Below are 21,624 nucleotides of genomic sequence, written 5' to 3'. Positions count from 1 at the left end.
AAACTTCTACTTTATTTCCACTAGAGGGCAGCAGATTAACATATTATTGCTGAGGAATGAGATAATAGTGTTTCTTCCTCAGTACCTGAGCGTTTGATAATTTTTCTCATCTTTTGTTGTGACTATTTTTATGACTTTATGTACATTAAAAGAGTTATACTCTGTCAAAATTATATTGAAAAAGACTGTGCTTTCTGTGCGTAGAAACAGAACATTGTTTTTTAAGAAAACAGCCCAGATCGTCTTCATGTACATGAAGAACAATAGAGAAACTAGTCTACTTTAATATACACTAGCGGTCCGAAGTTTGGACACACTTTCTCATAAGTTTCTCTTTTTTTAAAGCCATAAGCCTTATGCTTAAAGGGATAGTTCACCCAAACAGGAAAATTCTCTGGAGTCATATGGATTACTTTTATGCTGCCTTTATGTGATTTTTGGAGCTTCAAAGGTCTGGCCACCATTCACTTGCATTGTATGGACCTACAAAGCTGAAATATTCTTCTAAAAATCTTTGTGTTCAGCAGAAGAAAGAAAGTCTAACACATTTGGGATGGCATGAGGGTGAGTAAATGATGAGATTTTTCATTTTTGGGTGAACTATCCCTTTAAATGACTGAAATTTTTGTAGACAAATATGAATTGTGGCAACGCATTAATTCATTTACAAAACTAAAACTTTGGTTATTTTGTTTTTAAAAGTTGGACTGGATAGTGAAGGAGCATAAAAAAGCATGGTTGGCTGAGAGAATGCCCAGAGTGTGCAGAGTTTTAATCTAGGCAAAGCATATTTTGAAGAAATGAAAATATAAAATAGTTTTGATTTGTTAAACATTTATACATAATTTCCACACTTTCATTTGTGTTTTTTTATACTAAAAGGTAGAAAATAGTTATAATGAAGAATGAGTAGGTTCATCCTACTGTTTGACTGGTAGTGTACTATATATACAAAGAATTTTGGGTAACCAGCCATAGAGTCTGTGATAATGATATGCTTACAACACTGTTTGTGACATCACATTTTTGCAGAATTGTAAAGCATATACATTTGACATTTTCGGAGATTTCTCAGCGTTACTTATGCAAATGTATAAGTACATACAAATGTATAAGTACATACAGTACATAATTATTATTCAAAATATTGCAATTACCACACACTGTGATTTATCAACATCATAGCATGACAATCCCGTCTTAAAACTTTTCCCAAAAGAAAAAACAAAAATGTCCCATGAGAACTTACTGAGCCTCTTCAGTTAAGACTTTATCTGGTTCTCAGGCTATATCAGAGAGCAGCTTTGTATTAGATACAGTATCTTCTCTTGTTACCACTGGGGAGCACTCTATCACCAACCTCAAGCATTTTATCCAGCGTCTCTCCATCTCAGAGAGACCACACCAGGAGGGGGAAAAAAACCAGTCACAGCAATGGAGAAATGTATCCAAGGCCAAAAATCCATTACCACATGACACTTACATAATGATCATAGTGCTTCACTGTGAAAATTTAATTTGCAAATGAATACAAAAATATATATAAATCAAATGTGTTGCTTTGGAATGAGCTTCAGGCAACAAATTGTGGCAAATGTCTGTTTTAACATACGTTATTATCGCTCATAGCCATCAAATGGCAATCAAAGTTGCCACCGATGAATATTCCTTTAAGATCTGCCCAGTATAGCCTTTAATAAACTCAGCTTTTCCAGTCTAACCTACTATATAATACCACTGCAAAGGCCCTTCTTGAAAATAAAGTGTACAGGCTTCTTTGCAGGCAGGGAGGCAGCTCCCATCATCCATCACTGTTTTTCAATAGATGGCGAGAAAAAGCCACACAATCCCTCACTGCCAGCGAGCGCCACTGACGTCTTGTCTTCCATGCCGTAACACTGTTCTGCAAGCTCCTGAGGTGTTTTTTTCTCTCTGGCAATGACAAAGATCTGGTCATGATTCCAATAGTTGCATGTTGTCATTCAGCAATGGTCATTAAAGCAACTGCAGCAACTCTGCAGTCTCTCTGGAGGAGCAACTTAGGGCCAAATAACTCACTTAAAGGCATAAAGGTTTGTAACCCCCGGTATCTCCCAGCTTGCTGATTTACTCTCACTTTTCAGTGGGCATAGAGCCAAATGCTCAATTTTACAGCTGACACACCAGAACTTTAAAGGTGAGGCATTTACTTTCTGTGACACCAAACGGATTTGCAACAAAAAATAATAGCTTCCTAACAGTTTTCCCAAATACTCCTCCCATTTTCCATTGGTCGACAAACAGGTAGTTGAGCCCAAAACTCCACTTGTTGAGCCAAAAGACTGAACCAGATTTAGTTTGAAATTTAAGTGAAAAGAAACTTGGTAGATTCTCACGAAACCTGTCAAGAAAATGTCCTTACCCCATTTTGCTCCAAAATGAAAATAAACGTAAGATATTTTATTTTGCCTATAGAAAATGAAGCCTATTTTTAGAGCTATTAAGATTAAGATTTTTTTATTTATTTATTTTTAACATTATTTTCATGACTATTACAAACAATTTACCCCCCCCCCCCCCAATGTGAAAAAAGATGGTATGATATTCCATAATGCAATGTGAAAAAATTATATTTAAATTGTAATGTATTTATACATCATAGTAGTACTCTCTTGGTACTTGCTTTCATTTTTGCTGATTTTAATTTTAAAAATCACTGTACAACAGCATCTTTTTTTACTGTAATGCAATAAACAAGGTAATGGGAATCATCATTGAAAACAATGGAAATATTAAAAGTAAAACGTCAGGTTGCGTTATGGTAAAAATTAGGTAAAATGTGCTTAAAGGGTTGTTAACAGATTTGTACAGGTTATACTTCACAGAAAACAATTATAGCACTCACTATGTTTATTAATGAAGTGAAAACGTAAATTTTTTCATTTGTTATTATTATTATTATTATTATTATTTTGCCATTTCTTTCTTCCAGTTTAAAGGGATAGTTCACCCAAAAATGAAAATGTTCTCATTATTTACTCACCCTCATGCAATCCCAGATGTGTATGACTTTCTTTCTTCTGCAGAACACAAACAAAGATTTTTAGAAGAATATCTCAGCTCTGTAGGTCCATACCAAGCAAGTGAATGGTGATCAGATCTTTGTAGCTCCAAAAATCACATAAAGGAAACAAAAAAGTAATCCATTAGATAGATCAAAATTTAAGTCCTTTTTTTTACTATAAATCTCAACTTTCACTTTCACTTTCAGTTGTGAAAGTGAAACTAAACAGGCGCCACATGTGGATTTCAGATGTAAAAGTGAAAGTGGAGATTTAGAGTAGAAACGGACTTAAATTATGATCTGTTTCACACCCACACCTATCATATCACTTCTGAAGATATGGATTAACCTGTGATGCCCACTGTTGTAATATTACAACATCAATTTTAGCTCTACTTAAATAAACCTGCACATGTTTTTTTTTTCTCTCTAAGACCACATTTACACAACTAATAGGTCCTATTGTTAAGCCTTGCAATGCTATTAGATGGTAGATTTTGTAAATAGGCCTGTTCACCTGGCCATGAACTCACATAACCTGCAAACTTTCCTTGAAGCACATCATCTTGTTTCACTGGACTGGATAAATCAACATTCAAGCAAGTAAAATGCCTAAAATAATTTTTCTGTGATTAGTAATATGTCTAGATCATGCAGATATTAAGGTACTGTTGAATGCTTTGATCATATTAGATTTTGAGCTTGTTATGTCAATGTTGTAATTTTACAACACTGGGTAAAAGGGGTAGCAAAATTTGCCTGTGCACCTTGCACATTACATGGATGAATTGTACTTCTCACCTGTTGTGAAAAAAATACTAATAGAAACATACTATTTTTGATCATTCACAAGTTTAAAATGTCTTCTTTGTTACCATTTTGAGTTTCAATCAAAATTAAATGATTATTAAATGATAAGTTCAAGTTGAATTAAAAAATTTATTATTTCGTTGAAAATTTGAAGGTATTTGTGTAGCAATATTTGAAACTATCTGTATCTTATCATTTATAAAATATACTTAACTGGTCCTGATTCTTTTCTGGGCTTTGCTTGTTTGCCCAAATATCTGCTGGCTTCATGAGGGACAGGTGATAATGTTCTGGAATGTGGGGGGTATAAGTGCTATTAGCATGATAAGTAGAGGGCATAATAAGCTAGCCAGACAGTATTGTGTGAATTCTGTGGAATGTGTGAATTCTGTGGAATGGGTCAATTCTATAAAACGTGTAAGTATGATTGGGATTTATTTACATTTAGATTATTTAGCCTGGAAAATAATCAGTGATTTTTTTTTTTCTCATTTCAGAATGCCACCAGCCAGGAAAGACCATCTTATCTACAATGTGTATGATGTCATTGATGCCGTCCAAAATGGGAACAGTGACTTTGAGAAGGACTCTGATACAAGTGATGAAGAGGAATGTGGAGATGCCTGTGAACTGGAGAAGGAAAATAAAAAACCCAATGACCGCCCATCGGATGATTATTTGGACATCATGCCAAGAAAACCAAGCCATTCAAGAGCACAGACCATGCCCCGTGACAGGTATTGTTGGCTGAAAAAGGATTGTATCAGTCCCAACACTGATTTTTCAGGTCAGGGCTATGAACAGAGCTAAACATAGTAAATGCCAAAGTTTTCATTCAGTTCATCAGGTTTTGTAAATACAGTCTGAACATATTTTTATAATAAACAATTTTTCATAAAAATATGACTTGTCTGATTATCATCATTGTGTGATTATTAGTGTATAGATATGTAGGCTACTGTTATGGGGCTACATAAGCAGTTCACCCTGCAAATGAACCATTAGATGTTCTCTACATTTGTTCAGACAGTGAGTAAAATCACTGAAATTCTGCTACCCAACAGGCTCAACATTGCAATATTACAACTTTTCCCTAAAAACTTACTAAAATGTAAAAAATGTAAAAACCCATTTATTTCTGCATTAGAGGCCTCCTACAACAACATATAAAAGGTGAAAAAAAATGTTCTTTTAATTTTTCTATATTTGGGTCTCACAGGGTTACCACTGGAGACTTATGGATTACTTTTGTTTCCTTTATGCGATTTTTGGAGCTACAAAGGTCTGATCACCATTCACTTGCATTTTATGGATCTATACAGAGCTGAGATATTCTTCTAAAAATCTTCATTTGTGTTCTGCTGAAAGTCATACACATCTGGGATAGCATGAGGGTGAGTAAATGATGAGAGTAATGTTGCACAGATCAGGAAATTTGAGGCCGACACCGATCTCTGATTTTTTTTTAACACTAAGATTGGCTGATACAGATTTGTTCTTAAAGTGCCCTTAGCCACACTTTTGCAAGTTATATGCTGCAGTTATATGTTTATGCCCCTCACAGTAAAATTTCGGTAACACTTTACAAAAAGGTTCCATTTGTTAACATTATTTAACAATGTTACTGTAATTAACATGAACTAATGAACTTCATGTTAGTTACAACATATACTAATACATTTTTAAAATCAAAAGTTGTATTAGTTAACATTAATGCACTATGAACTAACATGAACTAACAATGAACAATTGTATTTTTATTAACTAACATAAATGCTGTAAAATATATTGTTCATTGTATGTTCATGATACCTAATGCATTAACTAATGTTAAAAAAATGAAACCTTTTTATTAAGTGTTACTAAAATTACATTAAAACTACATTAATTGTGAATTGCTAACATTTATTTGTATTGAAAACAGTTATGAATAGTTCTGTTGCCAATATCAAACGGACATTGTGACATACTGGCAACCAAAAACCATGAGAGCATCACACACAGCAGAGATACTTTCAAAAATAAGAAAAATATATCCATTACAAGCTCTAAAACTGCTCCAGTGAGAAATCATTCATATCTTTGATTTGTTTACTGTCTTTGGCTTCTTGTTGTAACACAAATCACTAATTATTAACTAAATGCGTGGAGACGCGGTGCCGTTATTGAAGGTTAAACAGTTATATCTGTTATTAGTGGTATTCTGACCAACATTAATCTGATTTAAACTGGGATTCTCACAGAATAGCGCTGAGATGAGTGACTGATGATGAGATATATAGAGCACCTGCAGTGCGCGCATGTTTGATTGACACCAGAGCACTTATGTTAAAGAGAGTAAAGATAAAAGTGCTCATGAAGGCTTAAACAGTCTCTATCGCTCCACACAACGTCTGATTGTCACGACTTGCGTTACATCACGTGTACTCAGATTTGTATTTGCATGTTTATTTGTTGTTTAATTTGTTTTTATACCTGTTAGCAGCCTCTGTATCCTCTTCTTGCTCACTGTGCAACGAGTCAGAATAACTACCGTAATGACTCTAGAAAATGGGCAACTTAATATTCATATACATGTAATTCTTACACATTTTTAAAAACAAAACAGCATATTCATGTGAATTACATCATGTCTGAAAGTTTAAATTCATGAATGCTTAGAATTGCCAACAACTCACCCTCCAAAGGCCACTCTGTCATGCTTCAAGGGCAGAGCAAGCGCTCATTCATTACAGTAACAGTGTACGTATGTGTGATTCCCTGCGTGCTGCAAAAAAGTTCGGCCCTAAATCTAGGCACGATCGGCCGATCATGGATTTAAGATGAATATCGGCTGATTTCGATCAGTGGCTGATCGATCGGTGCACCCCTAGATGAGAGAATTTTCATTTTTGGGTGAACTAACCCTTTAAATCAGGAAGAGGTAATCACCGCACCCTCCTTAAGTCCAAACAAGAAAAGGGAGATCTGCACTCTGGAAATGTCTTACAAAAAATATAGGTTCTTTACTGTTTAAAACCAGCAGCAGGGAAATTAAAACAGACGTATCGGCCCAAGGCCTTCTTCAGTGTCAGAAACGTGACACTGACATGTGACACTTGGGCCAAAATGTATGTTGTTATTACCCTGCTGTTGGTTTTAAACAATAATGAACCTATATTTTTTGAAAGACATTTCCAGAGTGCAGATCTTCCTTTTCTTGTATGAACTATACCTTTAAAAACTGAAGTTAAAGCAACGTCACAAAAAAGTTATGATTTATAGGACAGTACTCATGTATGTCATTAGATCCTGAGCGTTTCTCCACATTACTCATGAGAAGAAACGCTTCCATCCAATCACAGCACTAACTCATGCATGAGCTCGCATTACAGCAGAGAATTCAAAATCACACGCGGAAAACCTGTGAAAGAGGTTTCTGGCCAGCGCGAGTTCAACAACAGCACTAGTTGAACAGACTAAACACCATGGTGACATCGAAATTACTCGTCAGAACGGACCACAGTCCATATCCGGACCGACGCGAGCGTTTCTTGACTACAGATAAGAAGCAGCTGTTTATGAGGGGAGACGGTGATCCGGACGCTGAATCCATTGCGTCTTTTCTGTGTGTTATGGACAGGATATCACAGAAGACAATGATGAAGACAGAAAACTCAAAGTCATGTCAGCTCTCTTTTTTGTATCCTTTCATCATGCGAAAGTTACGCTTACATGGTTTACTGTTGTTACGTCATCATGACAATGGAGTTGAAATAATGGATTACTTTACACAGACAAGGTAAGCGATTTTATCACATTGGACTTATTATGCTTACGTATTGTGGCTATATTTTGTTTAGAATATGAGGGATGAGTCAAAATTATTTTCTGTGGTAATCAACATTATGCCACAAATACTGACAATAAAGTTTAACTTGTATTAAACACTCCTTGTCAGAATAAATGTCTATGAATTATTGTAAAGTCTCAAAACAGTGCTGGTTTGATGGTAATGTCTGTTCTGTGTGCTGTTCTCACTTGATTCTCAAAAGTTTGAACAAAATACCCAAATCTTTTTGCAGATTTGCAAACCGTTCTATCATCTTCACTCTTTACACTTATGTCCAATGATTGATATACAGCAAAGTGCCCCAAAACTCTTTTGTTTTCATCTCCACTCATAATGTGATGTTTAGCCATCTCTGTTGCGTGTTTTGGTAGTAGCTCTTGATTCCTTCCCATCCTCCCCCCTTCTGCCCCCGTAACAGCCCACATTTTTACATATTTTCACACCCGTTTCATGAGTCTTTTTTTTTAGTCTGAGGTGCTGAACTAGTGAGGTTTCATGTAGAAATGTGCACGAGTAATCGAGTACTCATTCTGCACGAGCTACTCGAGTATTAAAAACATTAATATCACAAATTGATTTTCCTTTGCACAGTTGCTTGCCGTGAATAGCAATGAATTAAACTGTATTTTCCGTCTGATTCTCGCACCAAATCTTGCAGTTACAATTGAGTCCACTTAGGGATGCTGTGGACGTGTGTCGCCAAGGTGTTGGATGAAAGAAGAAGATATGATGGTTTCTGTGCTTTTGAAACAATACTTGTAATATTTTGATTCTAATTGAATTCTACTATATTGGTTTTTGATTCTTAGTGGAGTCATGCAAACCAACGGACGATGATCTCCTTTTTGGATGAAAGATATGAGAAACTCAGAATCTTATCAGACCGGTATATGCGTTAAACATCTGAACACAGACAGAGCGCATTTGATAAAAAGCCAACTTTCAGCACTTGTTTTTCTGAATAATAACATGTGAACTTATAAAAATGTGATAGCCTTTATGCAGAGTCAGAGTTTACTGTATATATGTGCATTACCCTAATGCTGTCAGCAGGGCCACAGCTAGTGGGGTGAAAGGTGTTAATGATTCTAGTAGCCCACAGGTCCAGGGGGATCCACAACAAATTATAAACATATTTTTTAATAGGAAAGGGGCCCTGAGCAATATACAGTCAGGGGGCCTGGAATACCTTGCTACAACCGTGGCTGTCAGGTTTGTTTTCTATGTAAGCTCCGGGCAAGAGCAAATATTTTTGCTGTTATTTTTCCATTTTTATTAATGCATGTTGTTAATAAAAAAATTTCCCAAAAGAAAAGTATCTTTGATTATCTTATTTTAAAACCATTTTTGGTAATGTTTGTGAATAAAACAAAATAGAAATTTCACGTACATGGCATATGTGTTATTTTTAACATGCATTTTCATTTACAAGTAATCGATTACTCTCTTTTTTTTTTGTGGATTAGAGTTCTCGACTACAAAATTACTCAAAAATGCCCATCCCTATTTTCATGACAATTTAAGTGCTGTAAAAATAATCGTCACAATGCAAAAGAATCTTAAAAACCTAAATGAATGGCTTTTCAATTAATATTTTTTTGGGATTCATTTGGGATTAAATATGACCGGGACATTTTCTTGACAGGTTTCATGAGAATAAACCATTTAAGTGAATGAAATGGACGTATAGCTTTGCTTCAGCTCAGTAAAGACACAAGTGAGGGGCTTGGTGCGTGTTCTTGTATTGCCATCAGCCAATCAGCGTTGTCAGTGTCATAACAACATTTTCAGAGTAATTAGTCACATGACATTTACAGCTGCAGGTGATTGGAAAAAGATCTTCTTGGTCAGACTACTCAAACAAACAAAGCAATGTTTTAAAAGCACCATGAGTCAGTCGACCTTTACTTACAGTTGCTTACAGCTGTCTCTGCACATTAAACTGTGATATGAGAAAGTACTTGAAAAGTTGTACACGTCACCTTTAACAACTAATCTCCCAGTAGATATAACTAGCAAGCCTTATTTTTGTTTCCAAAGAAAAAAGCCACCAACACATCCAATGCAGTACCCAATTCCCACCCAGCTATAACTTCAAAATAAGACTAAGATCTAAAGTTAATTTTCCAGCTGGTACAACACAATCTAATTTGTCTTCAAAGCTCTCTAAGCTTTGTCTTGAAATACATCACCTTATCAAAAAATACCAACTGCTCGTGCTCTTTGGGGATGCAAGTAATGCCCTGGCTTATAGACTGTGCAGTACCTCTGAAACATGATGGTTTTCATGGCCTCCCGAGTGGAGCGCAGGGGTTAAAGAGCTTCCTCCTCAGTCATCAGGTGTTTGTGCAGACCGGTCGAGCTGCACACACAGTCAGACTGTTGAGGAAGAGTGATTGCCTAATTAGTCTGTCTGCATGTGGCCAATTGTCACACACCTGACTGGCTTATGACGTCCTTTGGCCAAAGCTGTAAGAATCTGTTGACTTTGCAGTGGGATTTGTGCTGTGTGTGTGTGGCTATGTTCGGAATAGCATACTTCCATACTACTCTTCCTATTGCTGCACTGCTGCAGTCTATAGCACACAGTATCATATATCATAGTACTTTATGTGATGTAGTTAGTATATGAGTATATATACAGTATAACGCAGTAGTATATACACTGCATACATACTGTGCATAGACCTACTACTTTATCAAAAATGAGCAGCAAATAAAAGAGCTTTCTGCATGGAATAGTGTATCCCACAAAATGCAATATGCAACTTGACCTTCCCAGTAGCAAAACCAGAAGTCATTTGAGCCACCTTCAACACTCTTTATTTGAATGAACTATTATACAATCTATATCGGTTTTTATTTCCTAGATGATAACGACGCCACTCAACCGCAAAGTTTAGCGATGGCTCTGCTATTGTATGGAATGTTTGCCATGGAATAACACCTAATGTTTCACTTAGTATTTTTAAACAATCGTAAGCAGTATACAGTGTACACTGTGCAGAATTCTGTAAGTAGTGAACTAGAATTATTTTCCGAAAATAGCCTATAAGTGTGTGTGTGCAAGTGTTCTCTTGTTTGACTGATTCCCTATAAGCAAAGAAACATCTCCTTTGCTAATACTGGTTATGACCTAATTACATGCACTTCCAGGTCCACTGCTGAGACTTAATTAAAAGTAACTTTTATGCAATGCACAAACGAACAAGCCTGACTTTCACTTTGTGTGCCCACTGAGTTCAAAATGCTATACTTTGCACAAACGCAGCAGCACAGAATAAAGATCTTTTTTTTAGAACTGGGTTTAAATGAACAAGACAGCTTGAATGCCATATGTGTCTGACTACGAACCCAACAAACAGATTAATTAATTATGGGAGGCACAGTATGAACTGATCCGTGCATGAGAAAACAGGCAGATGAAATAGTCACTGTTTGTGGAACATTCTCCATGGGAATCTTTGTGCAAAATAAAATATAATTTTTATGTGCACCAGTGTAACAAAGGTTCAGGTTGGGCAGATAAAGGAGGAAGCAGGAACCGGTTTCCACAGTTCATGTGAGTCCGTTTTATTCACAAATAACCAGCAATCGCTGTACAGCTTCACTCAAAATATAAGACGGCTTTTCAGCGTCACTCAAACAAACAGTCCACTTTTCAGCTTCACACAACACAAGACTCTCCCTCAGGGAACATACACGAAGACTCTGGTCTGCCTGTCTCTCTCCTCTCTCTGTGAACTGGCCATCATTTTATCTCCCCTGACTCTCACTGTGAACATAGAGATGGTAATTAGTCACAGTTCATCTCAGGTGGATGTCCTTACCACTTTCTCTCTCCCCAGACGGGTGCTCGACTATGCCCACACCTCCACAAAGCCTTTTTTGCAGCTTGGTTGAAATAAATGCTCTTTTTCTATTAAGGAGGAGGTTTTGAGTTCTGAAACTTACAGTATGTTTTTATAGTACAATGACCTCTTTTATGTCAAAAGATCAAGGAACATTTCATTCCTCATGTCATGACCCCTTTAAAAAGAAAAATGCGTTTGTGGAATCTCAATTGTCTTTGTTTCTAAATTTAAATCAAATTGATTTTCCAGTTAAGTAAGCACATTTACTCCCAATGAACTTAACTACATGCATTTGTAGAAAAAAGAAAAAGAAAAAAAGAGGCTAAAATAGGTTAAAGTATGTGCTTTATTCCTGGTGTCATCTGTAACCAAAAATTGCTCCATTGCTCAATAAGACTCAATAGAAAATTGCAAACAATAAAGGAAATTTAATTAATTGTGGGGGGAAAGGGAAATCATAAATCAAAACTAAATGCATATTTATTTTTTCTTTGTTTTATTTTAAGTAAAAAAAAAATTTAAAAAAGAAACTGAAAATTACCATTTTAAAATGTGAATCAATAAGTTAACTATGCAAAATGAGGCTTGGTCAGAATTGTGACCCCTGACATGTTTGAATGTCATTTGAGAATGACTTATGCTCAAATGCCAGAGAAATCTGTTTTAATAAATCAATAATAGACTCTAAGTATTATATGTACCAAATATGGTAGTTGTATCTGTATTGTGAAATGTTTGAGACAGACATCATCTAAAAGATGGGCAAACTAGATTTAAATAGCATACAGCTGTTTACACCACCCATTTGACAGCTGGAAATAAATGGGTTAACCTATTCAGTGTTAGCTTCAAGATAAAATAAGACAAGGGTACTGGTAAAGCTTTAGTGGAATGTATTTTTTTAAATCTAAATGACAACTTCTTTATTATTTATTTTAGTTTCTTTAAGAATTGAGTATGCACCCTAAAAGACATAATTTTAGAGGATCAAAGTATGATAGCTTGCTGCCTTGCATGTATGATGACTCACTTAAGCATGAAATAATCAGTAAAATTGGTTTTTTATCTCAGTCATTGGGTGGAGTCAAAGGCTCAGTCTCTCTCTGTGATAAATCTTACATGCGCTTGAGGGGCTCAAAGAGTCTATAGCTCCAAATTACTTCAGGGCACTATCATAGGATGGGCATGATAAATGCAAGCTAATTATATTAAAACATGTAGCTTATGTTTTTCTAAGAGCATACACCAGGAGAGATTTATAAAGGACAACAAAGAGATTTATAAAGGAATTAAAATTGAAGTGTGTAATTTCTGTCACTAGTCACCAAATGAAATAGCAAAAAAAAACAAAAAAAACAAAAAACAAAAAAAAGGTTTCAAACAGGTTTCTTGAGCATTCTGCTCTTCTGCCATTGGCCAAAAAACAGGTAGTCCCACCCCAAACTCACATCATTGGTTGAGCCAGTGTTGCTACCTGTATATTGGACTGGTCAAGATGCTCAAGCAGACAGAGAGCAATGTTCTGAAAGTGCCACTGAGCCACAGTTTTACACTTTTCAGAGGAATCAACCTACAAATGGACTATTTATAGTTGTTGGTGCATATTAAGCTAGAATGAGAGAAAGTATTTTAGCATAGATAAATGACACACAACAGCTTTAATAAAGAGATTTCAAGGTGGTGGATATTTGTTGTGTGTAACGTTTGTACAGATCAGTGTTTATGTAAAGAATAATTTGTACAACAAATAAGGCCGTTAGAATCGGAGGCAAATGTTATTGCATCTGTACTAAAGCCAATTTCATAATCTTTTAAAGACCCAGCAGAAAGAGAGTGACAAAATGGTCAAATTCTATTCAACGCTACCAAGGTTACTAGAGATGCATTCATCTGGAGAACAAGGAAAGACCAAATGGTAAGCATATAAAAGGAGAGAAACAAAGACTTACAGCCAGTCAGTTACCGAGAGAGAAAATGCGGTTGTGACAGGCAGTGTTATTTGCACTAACATTATCATATGCGTGTTGTTCATACACTCAAATATTCACCCAACACAGCCAAGCAATGCCCATAGTTCTGTATCTATTTCATTTGACAGCTTTCCTTTGTCAAAGCTTGTGTACAATACAGCACAACACAGAACACCTTAATAGTGACTCATAAGCAGGCTATACAGCGTCACGAAGCATGAAATCATGAAGCATAAAATAACAAGCATTTAGGCATTTGTGTGGCTATCTGAAGGATATATAGACCGTTTTTCTTGTAGCTGCTGTTCTCATATGAAGATACTGGGAGCATGTGGCTGATGTAATAGGATTAGGAGCTGAATGATGTCACATCAGTAATAGTAGGAGAGCATAATGACATCTTTTGCACGTGCAGTAGCAGGGGTTGAGAGTCTGATCTAGACGATATCTGCAGCAGAGATAACAGTGCAGGATATGGAATGGTTACTAATACTAAATAATAATTTAGTAGATCGAGCGCTGCCCCAGGAGGAGGCAGACCCAGCCCTGTCGTTGCTGTGTCCAGTGCGCGCTTTACTAAAGCAGAGCTTTAGGATCTCTGAGCAGCTCTTTGTCTGCTTTGGTGCACAGTGAAAAGGAAGCGCTGTCTCCAAGCAGAGGATCGCCCACTGGCTCATTGATGCCATAGCTATGGCATATCATGCCCAGGATGTGCTGCCCCCGGTAGGGCTACGAGCCCATTCTACCAGGGGTGTAGCGGCCTCCCGGGGACCCCTAGTGTCACTACATCGACACAACGTCGAGTGAGTGACAGATAGGGAACGTCATGGTTACTTGTGTAACCTCCATTCCCTAATGGAGGGAACGAGACATTGTGTCCCTCCCTGCCTTTTATACCCGTATGTCTGGGGGAGTGGCATGCAAATACCACTCGCCAATTTTCATTGGCCTTTTATCAAAGACCAGAGGTGTCTCGGGCTCCCAAGAGTGACCCCTAGTGTCACTACATTGACACAACGTCTCGTTCCCTCCATCAGGGAACGGAGGTTACGCAAGTAACCATGACGTTTTCTTTTTTCATTTTTCTGCACAAGTAAAAAACAAATGTACACAAATGTATTAATTTTAAAAAAAGTAGAATTCTAGCCTTTTTCTATTTTTTGTTTCTCATTCTCCTTTCTCAAAACTAAAACTGAATAGAAGAAAAACGAAAATAAAAAAAAAAAAATTTATTTACAGAACTCTTCTCATCAACACTCACAAAAGTCACCAGCAGGGGGAGTAAAGATAAGAGACCTGATATATATTTTACGTGAGGTAAGCGGATGTGACTATTCAAGATGATAAATAGTAGTATAGTAAATATGGCATTTTGTGGAAAAGCTACTGCCATCATGGTGATTTTAAGGGATATACAGTAAAGGGATTTTTAAGGGAGAAGGAAAGCCTTATTTGCACAGGATAAGTTTACTTGACATATGTCTCTATGTTGTTACTGCTGATGTCTGTAAATTTACCGTCGATTTGCTTGGGACTTAAGCGATATCTGCAGAAATCATAGAGATGGGTGTGTCTTCTGCATTTACACATTGTCGCCACATAACTGACCTATCACAACATTTATTTGCAGTGCATTAATTATGCAGGAGATTTTAAACATGTTCATATACTGCATCTGGGATTATTAGAAGAAATTGATAAAATATAACAGAACTGGTTATATTTGCGAGCCTCTTTTTCTTAACCGAAATGCATGACACAAGTAATTTTTCCAACAATTGTTTACAGACAGATTGTTTCACTTTTAATTGACTATATCACAATTCCAGTGGGCCAGAAGTTTACATACACTAAGTTAACTGTGCCTTTAAGCAGCTTGGAAATGTCCCGAAGCCTTTAGGCAATTAGCCAATTAGCTTCTGATAGGCTAATTGGCTAACTGGAGTCAATTGGAGGTGTACCTGTGGATGTATTTTAAGACTACCTTCAAACTCAGTGCCTCTTTTCTTGACATCATGGGAAAATAGAAAGAAATCAGCCAAGACCAAAGAAAAACAATTGTGGACCTCCACACGTCTGGTTCATCCTTGGGAGCAATTTCCAAATGCCTGAAGGTACCACGTTCATCTGTACAAACAATAGTACGCAAGTATAAAAACCATGGGACCACGCAACCATCATACCACTCAGGAAGGAGACGCATTCTGTCTCCTAGAGATGAGCGAAGTTTGGTGTGAAAATTGCAAATCAATCCCAGAACAACAGTAAAGGACCTTGTGAAGTATCTATATCCACAGTAAAACAAGTCCTATATTGCCATAACCTGAAAGGCTGCTCAGTAAGGAAGAAGCCACTGCTCCAAAACTGCCATAAAAAGCCAGACTACAGTTTGCAAGTGCACATGGGGACAAATGGGGAGAAATGTCCTCTGGTCTAATGAAACAAATATTGAACTGTTTGGCCATAATGACCATCGTTATGTTTGGAGGAAAAAGGGTGAGGCTTGCAAGCCGAAGAACACCATCCCAACCGTGAAGCATGGGGATGGCAGCATCATGTTGTGGGGGTGCTTTGCTGCAGGAGGGACTGGTGCACTTCACAAAATAGATGGCATCATGAGGAAGGAAGATTATGTGGATATATTGAAGCAACATCTCAAGACATCAGCCAGGAAGTTAAAGCTTGGTCACAAATGGGTCATCCAAATGGACAATGACCCCAAGCATACCTCCAAAGTTGATGCAAAATGGCTTAAGGACAACAAAGTCAAGGTATTGGAGTGGCCATCACAAAGCCCTGACCTCAATCTGATAGAAAATTTGTGGGCAGAACTGAAAAAGTGTGCACGAGCAAGGAGGCCTACAATCCTGACTCAGTTACACCAGTTCTGTCTGGAAGAATGGGCCAAAATTCCAGCAACTTATTGTGAGAAGCTTGTGGAAGGCTAAATATTTGACCCAAGTTAAACAATTTAAAGGCAATGCTACCAAATACTAACAAAGTTTATGTAAACTTCTGTCCCACTGGGAATGTGATGAAAGAAATAAAAGCTGAAATAAATCATTCTCTCTACTATTATTCTGACATTTTACTTTCTTAAAATAGGGACCCAAAATGACCTAAGACAGGAAATGTTTTCTACAATTAAATGTCAGGAATTGTGAAAAACTGAGTTTAAATGTATTTGGCTAAGGTGTATGTAAACTTCTGACTTCAACTGTATGTGCAACAGAAGGTTTGGCAACATTAGGTGAGAATGAAAAATGTAGTGTTGTTTTAACAGAATCATAAACATTTCAATGTGAGTCTTTCACATACATTTCCTCATGAAGTCTTTTGCCAGAATAAGATGGCTTTAATAATGAAAAGACTGAATGTTTCATTCTCAAACTAGTGCTGCCAATTTTTCTTACTGTAAGAGCCAAGATCCAAGAAAACTAGATTAAATTACAGTGTATACCGTAGATTCTCTATTGGAAGTAATTTTTAGTTGTGGCTGGTTTTAATCTGTGTGTGGGAATCCTGCCATAAGATGAGTTAAAAACAGGATAACAGAAAACATTCTCTCCTAATCATTTCAAGTGCTGTAAAAATCAAATGAATTGTCTGAGATGGATCTGCAGGCTAAATGGCGGCATAAAGGATGAAGGAAACAGAGAACACAACAACTTGCACCATCCTGGCCAGGCTGGGACATCAGCTAGACCCTCTTAAACCAGCAAAGACCAGCATACAATCTTAGGCTGGTTAAAGCTGTTTTTTTTTCCCAGCAGGGATTGTACTATTGCCTCTGTTTAAATGCTTTTTTATGCCACATCATTAATTGTTTTTATGCTTTGCTATGTCATATGCATTTTCACAATAATTGCAACAGTGCTTTATGACCCTTCCCTACCTTCTGATTAAATGGTCTGAGGGAGGCTTTAATAACTAAGGATGTTGGTGGGGAAAGAACACAATGCAAGTTTAACAAGTCAAGGGCAAAATGCTATTTCTGCTTAAAGGCTGCTGAATGAACACTATAAGAATGCTCTTGGGCTTCCTGCTGCGTATTGTATATGAAGCTAGTAGAAAGAAGATATGGGGCGTTTTCCAAACTAAATTTTTGCACCCTTAAAAGGCAATGCGGGAATGGGACACCACTCAAAGGGTCTTTCCAAAAAAAAAAAACATTTGCACAAAAAGCCCTTACAAAAGACTGTTAGTCGACCTGTTATATGGTGCTATCTGTTCAGTCAGGGAAGGGAATACTCAGTAAGCTATATGATAGTAGACTAGTAGACTTTTGACATGAAGCATAAAATCTGGTCCACATTTCAGCTTATTTTTGCAAAGAACTGCCAACTTTGACAGGAAGAGACCATGTGATTGACATCTAAAGTGACCTACCATGGTATATCTTCCCTTATATGTCATTTGGGGTTTCTTTGAAATAGATTATATATGACAATAATAAACCAGCATATAAAAAAATATTTAAATAATGGCATAGCAGTCTTTGTGAACAGTTGTACAAAAAAATTGTGGAAAATGTGTATAGACTTTGTGACCAGAATTTCCGCCCATCCATAAGTAATGAGTACCGATTATTTCAGAGACATTACTCAGAAAACAAAGAGGAATATACAGTTCTGCTAGTTAACTTGCCACCATGTGTCTCAAACAAAACTCTGAACATTGTCAAAGATTTGACACAACTGCCCTGGCAAACTTTGACAAAAGCAGTGATTAGTTCTTCCTCAAACGTACTCATTATATCAACCCGGTACTTTGAACAAGACTTGGTTTCCAAGCAAATTGATTAAAAAAACCTGTGGGCCCTTACTCCCAGAAGTTGCATGAAGCCTGCCAATCAGATTAGAGTTTGCAGATTGAGAGAGTGCTTTCCAGCTTTGTGTGCAGCATGCAAGAGATGGTCAGTAAACATACTGTGGGTGGTCTATGCCTGTGCCGTCAAAAGCAGAATTATCTATTAGACCAATGCAGGTTGGCAAAAAAATATATACACTACCGGTCAAAATTTTGAAACACTTACTCATTCTTTATTATAATTGTTTTCACATTTTAGAATAATAGTAAAGTCATCAAAACTGTGGAATAACATAAATGGAACTATGGGAATTATGTTGTGACTAAACAAAATCCAAAATAAATCAAAACTATGCTATATTTTAGCTTCTTCAAAGTAGTCACCCTTTGCCTAGAATTTGCAGACATGTACTCTTGACATTTTCTCAACCAACTTCTTGAGGTATCACCCTGGGATGCTTTTTAAACAGTATTGAAGGAGTTCCCATCTATGTTGGGCACTTATTGGCTGCTTTTCTTTATTATTTGCTCCAAGTCATCAATTTCAAAAACGTTTTTTTTTTTTATTATTATTAAATTTGAGTTTTATAATGAAATAATTTTAATATGGTGGCACAATTATATTTTTGTCTACAAAACGAATTTCAAACATTTAAGCATACGCCTTCAGATCAAAAGATTTTTAAGATCGTAAGAAACATTTCAGTCAAGTGTTTCAAAACTTTTGACCGGTAGTGTATATATTTTATTTGGCATACAATAACAGCTGATGTGAAGTTAAAAGGAATATTCTGCATGTGAATTGTACTTTCTAGAGAGGCATAGCCAAAAAAATATCTAAAAATGAAATTGAGAGATCAATACAGACTAGAGTCTCTGAGGGAAGGTTTAAAACAGTATGATTTTCAGTTAGTTATTTGACTGCACACTTCTTTTGATGAGAGAGCATTTCCTTTCTACTATTTATAGATATGGAAAAAATTTACAATTTCATTACTAAAATTGACACTGCAGGTGACCTAATCCTGTAGCAGACATACAACAGACAAATCAAGCAAATCAAGTGAAGTATCTTTATATTTTTATCCAGATTTTGTGTCAAAGAAACATCTCCACCAATCCCACCCCTGCATTTGTAAGACGGTGCACTAATGGCGATGAAATGGAAGGCCCGTGCGTCACACTGTCAGGTGACAACACTTTCAAGGACGAATAGCTCCACAGATCTGCCACAGTATTTTACAGCACTGTGGCAGTGAGGACCCCGAGTATATGCATGGGGTGGGGTGGTCTAAGTGATCACTATTCCTTGTAAAGCTTGTTAAGCTTGAACATTGGATGCGTTCCCTCTCATTATTTCAAGCCCATTTTGGACACCTCCTTACTGTCTGAGAAGTCATTTGGCACATGGGGTGCTGAAAATGAATTAGTGTTGTATCTTATTTGTTCTGTCTATTGCTCTGTCATACACCACTTAAAGGAGCTGAAATCTGAATAGTTTGTGCATAATGCGTCATCTATCTATCCATCCATCCATCCATCTACACCTAACACCCTAGTAATGCCATAGCAACCACGAAGAACACCCTAGAAACCACCCAGAAACACCATACTGCAGCAATCACATAACAACATTCTAGTAGAAATGCCCTCGCAATCACCTAAAACAACCCATATCATCATAGCAACAACCTAACAACACCCTAGCAATGCTTGAGCAACCACGCAGAATACCGTATAATTGCCTAGGCTTTTAAAAAACAGTTTAAAACTTTCAGACAAAGCTTTTTCAAGCCAACTGCAAAATTAGAAGTTCTAGCACAGCAACTGTCGTCATCCCAAACAAATTTCCTGAAACCAGCGAACAACATTAAAAAGGTGCTGTTAAGTTGGGGTGAAAGTTGAGATAACCCTTCACTTGGGCTCCAAGTTACACCAGTGGAGCTTTGTGTCCTTAAGTATTTTAAAAATCCAATGAAATCAGAATTTCAGTACAGTTTTATACTTAATAATAACAGTTTTGTGGCTATTAGTGTATGTGTATTTGCTTTGAGGTTTATCTAATGTATCTATATGCTAGTATACTCCTAAATGTTGACAAAATTGCCTTTTAGGCAGAGGTACACATTTACAGTCTTTCTCTTCCAGAAAAATGGACCAAAAAAACATTGATGACTCATGTTGCACTACAAAGATTTTTGTCCAATTAAATGTTCTCTATAATGAGAATGACCCTCTCCCTGGACTGAATCAGTAAGTAGCAAATCATGTTTTGTGGCTGAGACGAAACAAAAGCCTATTGGCTATTTAAAAAGAGTACGAACCCTTCAATATGTCCCACCCAAACTTCCTGTTTCATTAGGAAATGTCAACATAGGGCATAAAACTGCACTTGTCTAACGATTTTGTGGGGTTGTAAAGTTTCAGACGAAGTTGCAGTAAGAAATTATCATCAACCATACAAACTCTATAAGCCTGAATTCCCATGTATAATGCAGTGCAGCAGCCCACACACTGACATGAGAGATGTTTTGAATCACATGGGAAATATGACGGCAATGATGAATTTGGTTCGCATTGGTGGGCCGCTAACGATGCAAACCGCTCCAGGCGTTATTCCTCCTGCATCAACATGACTGGAAATATGGACGGCACTGATTGTTGCCCACTGACTATGCTGACACTGTGTTCTTATTATGAGCTAATAGCAAGACACCCACTCATTCTTCACTGTTGTCAAGGAGCCCAGCGGCAGATTCAATAAAGCATCTATCAGCCGAGCCTCTCTGCTGAGCTAAAGGGATGAGAAGTGCTACACAAGCGCCTGTATTTCCAGGGAAAATCAGCGCCTTGGCAAGTCCACAGTCAGGGATTACGTGATGGCCTTCAGTAAATGAAGGCAAAAAATGTGTTCCTGTATTTAAAGATTACATGGGATGATGTAAAGTAGTTAAATTTGTTATGATGGAGAAGAAAGTGGAACGCTAATGCCAATTTCTGTTTTGTTCATTTTTGTAACTGATTTGTGCCACAAGAGAAATCTATCAAACATTGAAAAAAATTCAGTCAACAACTTGCGGAATTACTTCTGTATACTTTAAAATCAACATGAATCCCAGTTCACAACCCATTTCCTTCTGTATTGTGACTTACTTCCAAGTCCAACAGGATATTCAACTAAGTAAAATGTAGGACGAAACCTGATTTAATACATTAGAAATTGATTGGATTGTGAAAAATTGGCATTCTGTACCAGAATGGAGCCAGACCTGAAGCAATTTTGCTAAAGCAATGACTAAAAAGCTA

At 36.9% G+C, this 21,624-nt stretch overlaps 1 protein-coding gene across 3 annotated transcripts in view; it reads right to left on the bottom strand.

Annotated features, from left to right (window-relative positions):
• The window catches only part of pde4d (phosphodiesterase 4D, cAMP-specific), a 132,725-nt gene that overhangs the window by 59,401 nt on the left and 51,700 nt on the right, over window positions 1–21,624 (bottom strand). Inside the window, exon 1 of one of the 3 annotated variants that reach the window (XM_051652884.1) lies at window positions 3,023–3,122. The exons of the other annotated variants lie outside the window; for them this stretch is intronic. The gene's annotated coding sequence lies outside the window, so the exon portion shown is untranslated. Of the gene's footprint in view, window positions 1–3,022; window positions 3,123–21,624 lie in introns of those variants that run through there. 3 annotated transcript variants of the gene reach the window in all.

The sequence above is a fragment of the Myxocyprinus asiaticus genome, chromosome 24 (assembly GCF_019703515.2).
Source record: "Myxocyprinus asiaticus isolate MX2 ecotype Aquarium Trade chromosome 24, UBuf_Myxa_2, whole genome shotgun sequence".
Lineage (NCBI taxonomy): Eukaryota > Metazoa > Chordata > Actinopteri > Cypriniformes > Catostomidae > Myxocyprinus > Myxocyprinus asiaticus.
The sequence above is the reverse complement of the archived record's forward strand: the minus strand, read 5'-3'. Positions and strand labels throughout refer to the sequence as shown.